Source organism: Geotrypetes seraphini, chromosome 6, assembly GCF_902459505.1.
Source record: "Geotrypetes seraphini chromosome 6, aGeoSer1.1, whole genome shotgun sequence".
NCBI classification, from domain to species: domain Eukaryota; kingdom Metazoa; phylum Chordata; class Amphibia; order Gymnophiona; family Dermophiidae; genus Geotrypetes; species Geotrypetes seraphini.
In genome coordinates this window covers 218,409,448-218,419,260 of record NC_047089.1, presented here as the reverse complement: position 1 = coordinate 218,419,260, position 9,813 = coordinate 218,409,448, and positions in this window count along the sequence as shown.

Genomic DNA, 9,813 nt, shown 5'->3' with positions numbered 1-9,813 from the left:
AGATCATGGTTATGGTCAAAGTTACTGTCATTGGTTTGTACTATTGGTCTTTGGAGTGATCTGTAGAGAATAAAAGCTTTTGAATTGTTTTTTTGCAATCCGAGTCTAGTTTGTTGAGTTTGAGTTTGGTAAGTTATGCAAATTGGACATATGCCCATATATGGGCACACAGTTTGAAGTGCCATTTATGGAATTCCTCTTTTAAATGCTGATACTGGGTTATGCTAGTAATCTATAATAGAACTCGTCACCCAAGTTCGGTTATTCAACAGGGGCCAGATTCTATAAAAGGTGCCGTTGTCATTGTGCACCTAAAAAAACAGCTGCCAATCACGGGTCAATCGAGCAACGGTGCTGTTTATAGAATCGCTGCTTCATGAAAGATGGGCACCAGAAATGTAGGCCAGGATTTTAAAGGCCTGCATTTCTGGCAGCTATCTTTCATGTGAATTGTGGCTTTGAAGGCACTTTACGATGCCTAATACCACTTCCATTCTTAGCTATGCCTACAGTGGTGATAGGCATCGTAATGCGCCTCTATAGCTGCGATGAAATTGACATTTTTCTAGGCGCCACAAGGTGCCTGCAATTTTTTTTAAAAATGATTTTAATCATCATTAAATGGCTTTTTCTACTTAAATTAAGATGCCATTTATAGAATATGGCCCAAGGCTTCTATTGTGAGTTGGGGCACTCGGAGGTGCTCAGTTGTAGGAAGTATAAAGTGGTGCATAGGAACAATTATATCTGCTTGATAGAATTCACTACTCAAGAAAAGAATGGGGAGGGGCATTTTCTATATGACGTCCAAATCCAAGTTTGGACGTTTTGCGGAACGTGGACAAAAATCCAGTACTGAACATGACCATTTTCGAAACATAAAAATCTCTCTCTTTTTGTTTCAGAAATGGCCATTTCTCAGCTATGTTTGTCCTGGTTGTGTCTATCTTTTTTTGAATCGTTAAAAAAAAAAAAAAAAAACAAAGAAAAAACGCACAGAAGAAGCCATTGGGATGTAGAAGGGGCCAGGGGCTAGCATTCTTAGCCGACTGGCCACACAGACATTCCAGCAGAGCAGTGGAGCACCATAGGGGGCACTGCAGTGATTGTCGCAGAAAAAGGCCCAGGTACACATCTTACCAGAGCCCCCATATTGTATGGTGAGCACTCCAAAGCCTACCTAAAACTGACTGTTCACCACACCAATAACCATTATGCCTGCGGGTTACACCTACAGTGGATTAGGGTGGGTACAGTGGATTAGGGTGGGTTTTGGAAGGCTCACATATTCCACCATAAGTGTACTCGTAGTTAGAGTGAGATAAGGGCCTGAGTCCCCATCTTTATGGTTGACTATACCACCTTCTAAGTTACTCCAGAAACCTTGTTGTTGCTCATCTAGGATTAGCTGTAACATCTGAAGCTATTATATCGTCAGGTACGTACTGTTTCATTCACATCTTTGGGGGTGGGAGGGGTCAGTGACTACTGGGAGAGTGTGGGGTGAGGTAATGCTTTCATCCCTCCGGTGGTCAACTGGTTAATTTGGGCACCTTTCTGGCACTTATATGTGGTTACGACAGGCCTACCCCCAAACGTCCAATTATGCCCTGGATGTTTTCCAAAATGTTTGATTATTGCCGAAAAACTTCCAAATCATAAGCCTGCCCTAGTTCCTACCAAACCATGCCTCCAACATGCCCCCTTCAGATTTAGATGCACTACAGACAACTACCATAGAAATCCATCTCCAAAATCCATTCTTGAAAATAGCAAATTGGAAGGTATGGTGAGAAAAATTCCCAACTGCCCCTTTATGCCACTTTTTGGACATTTTTCCTTTTTGAAAATGAGCCTCATAATTACTAAAAGGAAAAAATTTGATCATGTGACTCCCCTTGTAAAGGAAAAGTATTGGTTACCTGTAAATCATAGAATTACATATAAAATAGCATTACTTACACCCAAAATTTTTACGAATAAAGCTCCTGCATTCTTAGAAAGGCTTCTAATCCCTTATATTCCTACAAAATCCTTAAGATCGGAAGATAAATCTCTCCTCTTAGTCCCTTCACTAAGACTCATTTATTCAAGGAGAGACACCATCTTTTCCGTCATGGCCCCTCAAATCTGGAATTCGCTCCCAATCAATATAAGGGAAGAAAAATTACTTAGTAAGTTTAAAAGTCTCCTGAAAAGCTGGCTTTTTAAGGACGCTTTTAACTGAGTTATGCAAATTTTATATATTCAGGATGCGTGTTAGAGTACTAGTAATGCTGATAGGTGAAAACTGAGCAGGTAACTTTTTCCCCATCCTATTGTTTCATCACGCTGCCCTTTTTATTTGTTTATAAATTGTATTTAACCCTTTATTTTTTATTTTTTATCTTCTGTATTTGGTTGGTCTAAAGTTGTTTTAACTGTCTGGTTTGATTAATGTGTTTTTCTTTTTACCCCAATTTTATTATTATTTGTAAATCACATTGAATTACGATTTTGTGCGATCAAATCAAATTTTTATTAAACTTGAAACTTCATATCTTTTGTTCAGTGTGCAGTGGCAGTCAAAAAAATCAAATATAATGTTAGGAATTATTAGGAAAAGAATAGAAAATAAGACAAAGAATATTGTAATGCTTCTATATGGTTCCGTGGTATGATCTCACCTTGAATATTGTATGCTGTCCTGTTCGCTGTATCTCAATAACAATATAGCAGAATTAAAAAGGTTCAAAGAAGGGCAACCAAAATGATAAAGGGGCTGGAACTCCTCTCATATGATGGAAGGCTTAAGAGGTTAGGGAATAAGAACATAAGAATATCCATACTGGGTCAGACTAATGGTCCATGTAGACCAGTATCCTAAACTAAACTAAACATTAGGCTTATATACCGCATCTTCTCTATAACAGTAGAGCTTGGCATGGTTTACAAGAAATTAGAAAGGAGAACACATACAATATGGATTTGGAATAGTATGGAGAGGAGCAGAATTTACAACTTTGAAAATAGCCACAGTGGCCAATCCAGGTCCAAGTACCTGGCAGAAACTCCAGTAATAGCAGCATTTCATGGTACTGATCTCGGGGCAAGCAGAGGCTTCTCCCATGTCTGTCTCAATAGGAAACTATGGACTTATCCACCAGGAACTTGTTCAAACCCTTGTTAAACCCAGCTACATCAACCGCTGTTCCCACATCCTCTGGCAATGGATTCCAGAGCTTAACTATTCTTTGAATGAAAAAATATTTCCTCCTATGAGTTTTAAAAGTTTTCCGTGTAACTTCATTGACTCCTAGTTTCCAAGTGTATGAGCTATTTATATACCGCCTATCAATGGAGGTTGTCTAAGCGGTTTTTACATTCAGGTACTCAAGCCTTTTCCCCTGTCTGTCCCAGCAGGCTCTCAATCTACTTAACACAGTTTTTGATAGAGTAAATTATTGATCCACTTGTACCCATTCTACACCATTCAGGATTTTGTAGTCCTCAATTATATCTCCCTTCAACTGTCTCTTTTCCAAGCTGAAGAGCCCTTCTCTCTTTAGTCTTTCCTCATATGAGAGAAGTTCCTTCCTCTTTAGCATCTTGGTCGTTCTTCTTTGATCCTGTTTTTAATTCTGCTAGTTAGTTTTTGAGATACGGTGACCAGAACTGAATGCAATATTCAAGATGAGGTTGCACCATGGAGCGATACAGAGGCATTATAATATTCTTGTCTTATTTACCACCCCTTTCTTAATAATTTCTCTATTTTTTTAGCCGCTTTTGATATAGCTGGTTGAGCTGATATTCATCAGCTGATTGGCTAAGCTATAGCGGCCAAATATAGACCTGCTCTTTATGTGGGTCTATCTGGCTGGTAAACTTAGCTGGTCAGCCAATGAATATTGGTGTTAACTGGCTATGTCGCATGACACAGCTGGTAACGGTGCTAGCCATTAAGTGCTAATATTCAGTGGCCACCTTGTACTGAATATTTTATTTAATTATTATTAATGCTTAGCTTTCTTTTCCTGTTTTCCCATTCCTCTCTCTGCATACCAATGTACCCCTTTTCCTCCGGTTTTACTTATCCCTCTCGGCACTCTCTTGTAATTGAAATTGGTTACTAATGTACTTGACAATATTTCTCTTCCCCTGCAAACTGCTCTGAATTGTTTGTGGTATTGCGGTATACAAAAATAAAGTTATTATTATTATTATTATTAAATGGTATTTAATTGGCCAGGAGAATGCTGCTCTGGTGCCCCTGGTTCTTGGCACTGGGCCAGCCCTGCCTTGTGTTCAAACACACCAGCCCTGGCTTGAGCATGGTGTCAGCTTTAGGTGCAGTGCATGCTGGGAAGTAAATTCCAAGATGGCTGCCTTCATATTCAGATTTTTGGTTCGAGTTTAAATAGCGCTGAATATCAGTCGGAATATGTATAAGCAACATATCAAGGTGCATTTGAAAGTTCTTTGTAATGAAATCTGTGGCTCTTGGGACATTTGGGACTATTTCTGTTTCACCAGGAGAAAGGTTTGACTATTGGAAGTGGAGGCGGTATTGCTCAAAACTATGAAGTGAAAGCTTGGGAGCAATTAATAGTATGTGGGGAGAGAGGAAGTGGGTCCAGTGGGCTCTGGAGGCATGAGGAAGGGAGGGATCATTTAGACTAACAGTCATTTGTAGTATCAAGAGGTGGTAGGTCTGGGGGGCCCACTTGGGCCACAAGGGATATTTTAAGTTTGGAGGTAGTAGGAGGTCCTGGCAGTCCATTTGGGTGTTGGGATGAGGAAGGGGAATTGAGAAGTCATGTCTGTACAGGTGTCAAGTAGAGGTCTTATACAAGACCTTCATTTGAAATAAACACAGACCCATGTGTGCATGTCTCCAGTGCACTCTGCCATGTTAGTGCACTTTTTTGTTTTTTGCATTGCACCTGTTTGTATATTATTTGGTTACTGCATTGAGGAGCTATTTGGTAATGCTTGTGTCAGGAAGCCATGTGTTAAATGTTAACTGGCAAGTAGTGCAAGCTTATATGAGATCTTGGGGAAATCGCTTTCTCTCTCTCTCTGTGCCTCCATTAACTGCAAGAGTCCCATGGGGATGAAGGGGGAGCCTCCCTCCCATCTTCAGCCTTGGAGAAACAAGATGGTTGCACATTAAGAGTAATTTATTAATAGATGCTAGGAGAGCTTGTGTAAAAAAAAGAAAGCACATTTGTGGAGAGATGATAAATTATCCAGCAGATTTATTAGGACTTGAGCAGGCATAAAAAGCATTCATAGATTTTTAGCTAAGCCTTTAAACTTTTATGCTTTTCCTGAACAGTAAATGAGTTCTAACCAGGGCCACTTTGAATAGTGTGTTATTAAAAATATCCCGCCTTCAGAATGAATTAGGCAGTCATTGAGAGATAAATCAGTTACATCATGAAGTCAATGAAATATCTGCAGTGAAAGTTGCCTTCAGGAGATGAGGCAAATGGTTTGTGTAATTAGAACCCAGTCACTTTTAGCTATGTCCAGAGACCGGTAGAGACAAACATTCCAGGCTAGCTGACCCCCAGCAAGGTAGAAAATACCATTGTTCTGCCTTCATGGGGTAGAAATGCCAAACAGTGTGAAGGAATCTCTTTAATCTTGACATCAAATGACTATGCTTAGGAGTAATTCTTCTGCTGGTGAAAGGAAAGCTATTGCACACTGCAAAAGATCCAGGAAATAGAAAAGAGAAGCTTTGTTTTCTCAGGACCAACCATTAGCATCAACCATCCTGTGCCGTCTCAGGGATCTATGCATGATTAATGGATAAGGGAGTTATCCTAAGGATAAGGAGGAGCCACTCTGCTGATCTAAATCCTGCAGATATACAGTACAGTACCTAGAATAGTATGTGAACTGTGAGCTTCTGTAATTGAATAACGGAAAGATGGGATCGGAAGCAGAAGCAGAGCCAGGTGTTGATTTAAAGGGGAGCAGACACTTTATACAACAGGCACTAGTGCAAGGCTGAAGGGTTGATCCACATAGGCACCATTTCATTCACAATCCATTTGGGGCGGATGGCTGCTCCCCTTGTACCCCCACCTAGCTACATCTCTAATTGGAAGGCATATCGAGAGGCCATCTACAATCACAGAAAGATGGCAACTGGAAAGATCCGGTGACCCCAGGCAGTAAATCCTTCTGCCTCATCTGCTGTAATTTAAGACCCTGGTTTCCCTGCTGGAAATGGGGCACCCCCTAATCTTCTCTTCACTGTAAACCTTCTTTATTCATAGGAAGCAAGGCAGCCTTTGGAGGTAGTGAGCAGGATAGCTGCCCCTGATCCCATTGGCACTCTGCTACCTCCTACTAAAGGCAAGTATAACTGGTCCTGTCCACACCCTAACCCTCCTTTAAGCGAATGAAGATAATTACTAAGTAGGAGTGGGCTGTTTGTGACAAAAAACCATTTGCCAATAATAGTGTGCACTCCTCTTTTAAAAAAATAATCTTTATTGATTTTATAAGCATACAAAAAGTGCAACAATTATACATTCAAAGATTCAATAAACAGCACTTACATACTTGCAAATTACTGAAACAATTTACCCATCCCTTCCCCCCTCCCTCCCTTCCTGGATGTGTGTGGAAACAAGATTGAATCTGGTGGGTGAATTACGAATCATGACTCCAATGAACTCCAAATTTCTTTAAAATTACTTTTCCCAGATTGTTCCACTAACATTCTTTCATAACGGTAGTATAAGCAAAGTGTTTCCCACCAAAAGGTAAAATTTAAACGACCCCAATTTTTCCAATTTCTAGTGATTAATTGTATGGCCACCCCAGTCATTATAAGAAGTCTATCTTTATTTTTATCAATTGGACTTTTAGGTTTTAACGATGTTCCAAATAAAATTACATCGTATGACAACGGAATAAAGACACCTAAAACAAAATTAATTTTATCCCAAATTGACAATAAAATAAAAGATGTACGCACTATGGACCTGGTTCTATAAAAGAAGTCTACAGTTAGGTGCCTAGATTGGCACACTTAGCTGATCTAGGCACGTAACTTAATTTTTAAAATTGGCACTGATAATTGAAAAATGCCATTAAAAACCAATTAATAAATTGAATTTGTCAGTAGGCGCCTACAACTTAGATGTAGGCATCTACACCAAGGCACCTACCAGCGCCTTCCGGTACCTACATGGAAAGTAGGCATGGTTAGGGGCATAGTTTGGGCACGGATTAAGTTAGGCACCGGTATTTTAGGCCAAGAAAACCCTGGCCTAATATTCCGGGGCTTAAGTTGTACATGCCTACAGGCACCCAACTCAATTTAAGCCTAATGTACCGGCGCCTACCTCTAGGACACCTAGCGATGTCTAAGCATGCCTAAGCACTTCTAGGCTGGATTCTATAAAGCAGTGTTCTTCAACCACCGGTCCGTGGACCACTGCCGGTCCACAGAAATTTCCTGCCGATCCATAGGGCCAGCATGTGCATCAGGCCCAAAACAGTGTACTTCAACCACAAGTTCATGATGTGATCGATGCAGCGTTATCTTCGAGCCAGCTCCCTCTTCCTCACTGATTCAGTGCACAAAGCCACGGGAGAGGGACGGCTTCCAGATGAGGCACGGGACGCGCAAGGAGCCGCTGCTCGCAGCTTTGTGCACTGCATCAGTGAGGAAGAGGGAGCCACCCTGAAGATAACATCGGGGGCGGCATAAAATGGCCAAGCCGGAGCAGGCCAGAAGGTAAGGCATAGCATGGAGGGAGGGAGACAACAAAGGTAGGGGGGAATGATTTTATTTTTGAATTTAGTGATTGAATTATGTCAATTTTGAGAATTTACATCTGCTGCCAGTGTGCTTTGTATAGTTTAATGTTGTGGTTAACCATTATGTGTTGTTAATAAGATGTATCTGTGAAAAATGAATGGAAAAAATGGTGTTACAATTAGTACTATTATGGGGGGCGGGGTCTGGGGATGGAGATTGGGTAGAAATGGGTGGGGTCTGGCCCACGACTTAGCCCAGTGTTCTTCAACCGCTGGTCCACGGACCGATGCTGGTCCACAGAATAATTCTTTTATTTCTGCCGGTCCATAAGTGTAAAAAGGTTGAAGAACACTGCTATAAAGGATGCCTAGCGGTTAATTGACAACCCACACAGAATGGCGCCTACAGTTTGGGTGCGCTCAGGTGCCATTTATAGAATCTGGCCCCCAGTGTTACAAAATAGTGCAGAGCCAGATCAGCCCTAATCCTAATCAGTGCCAATTAAGTGCTTGTTAACTCCAATAATTAAATCATTGGCGTCCATTAACTAATGATTATGGGCACTGATCTGGGATCTGCACCCTGAATCCAGGGGGGGGGGGCGGTTAGGGCTTGGCACTGATGTGCCTAACTGTAACAGTCTTGCATGCAAATGCTAGCATTCTATTTTAGCGTGCATATGGCATGTGCATTTAGGTGCTAAGTGAATGGGATTCCAGAATGAAAATACTGCCCCCCCCCAGAAACTAGAAAAAGGCGGTATGGTTTTCGGTTAGTTTGTGATTGTATTTAGCATTGAACTGTTTCTTGAAGATATAGTTTGTGATTGTGCAATGATGCTTAGATATTATATGAGGCTTTTATGATATTCCTGATGTGTTCCGTCTTTGTATTTTGTTATTTGCTTATTTTGTATGTTTATTGCTCCTCGCCTAGATTAGTAGATAGGCGGGTTATAAATAATTTTAAATAAATAAATAAAATAAATCCCAATCCCTAATTTGAATAAACAGAAACAGACCCATAAACATCTGGCTGTGCACTATTCTGTAAGGCGGAGGTCTGTTTCTATCCATGGCATCTAAAACCCAGGCATTGAGGAACATGGCGCTTATTGCCTGCTAATCTTAAGTTAGAAATACTGTATAGAAAAATAACAGCAGATAAAGGCCTAGTGGCCCATCCAGTCTGCCCTTTCCAACCATCCATTTATCTTTTCCGTAAGAGATCCCACATACCTGTCCCCACACTATCTTGAACTCTACCTATCACCTCTTAACTTCATCCTATGCCCTCTCCTTCTGCAATTTTACTTCATTTGAAAAGATTCACCTCCTGTACATTAACGACACAGCGATTTTTAAACGTCTCTATCATATCCCTTCCCGTCTTTCCTCTAGAGCAGTGGTCTCAAACTCGTGGCCTGGGGGCCACATGCGGCCTGCCAGGTACTATTTTGCGGCCCGCGGTCTGTATTATTGCTGCCCACTCTTTGCAGCATCCTCCGGCTTCCCGCCTGGCCTCCCGCTCTTACCTTCAGATAATTACCGCAGCCTGCAGAGAGGATTGCCAGTGCTATAGCGATCCTTGCAGGCTGCCGTCGTCCTCAGCAGCACGTTCTCTCTGCTGCGATCCTGCCCCTGATGTCAGAGGAGGGGTGGGACTGTAGCAGAGGAAATGTGCTGTGGAGGCCGATGGCAGCCTGCAAGGAATGCTACAGTACCGGCGATCCTCTCTGTAGACTGCGGTAATTAGCTGAAACTAAGACCGGGAGGCCAGGGGGGAAACTGGAGGACACTGCAAAGAAGGGGGGGACATGTAGGCCTTCGGGGGGGAGAGGAGAAGATTTATAAACTATAAAGAGTTTTACCTCATGCAAAATTGTCATTTCTTTAATAAGACATTAACTATTTTTTTCTGAGGCCCTCCAAGTACTTACCAAGCCAAAATGTGGCCCTGCAAGGGGTTTGAGTTTGAAACCTTAGGCACTCCCTATTTATGGCAGGGTTTTCTTGACCTAAATACTGGCACCTAAGTCCAGGTTA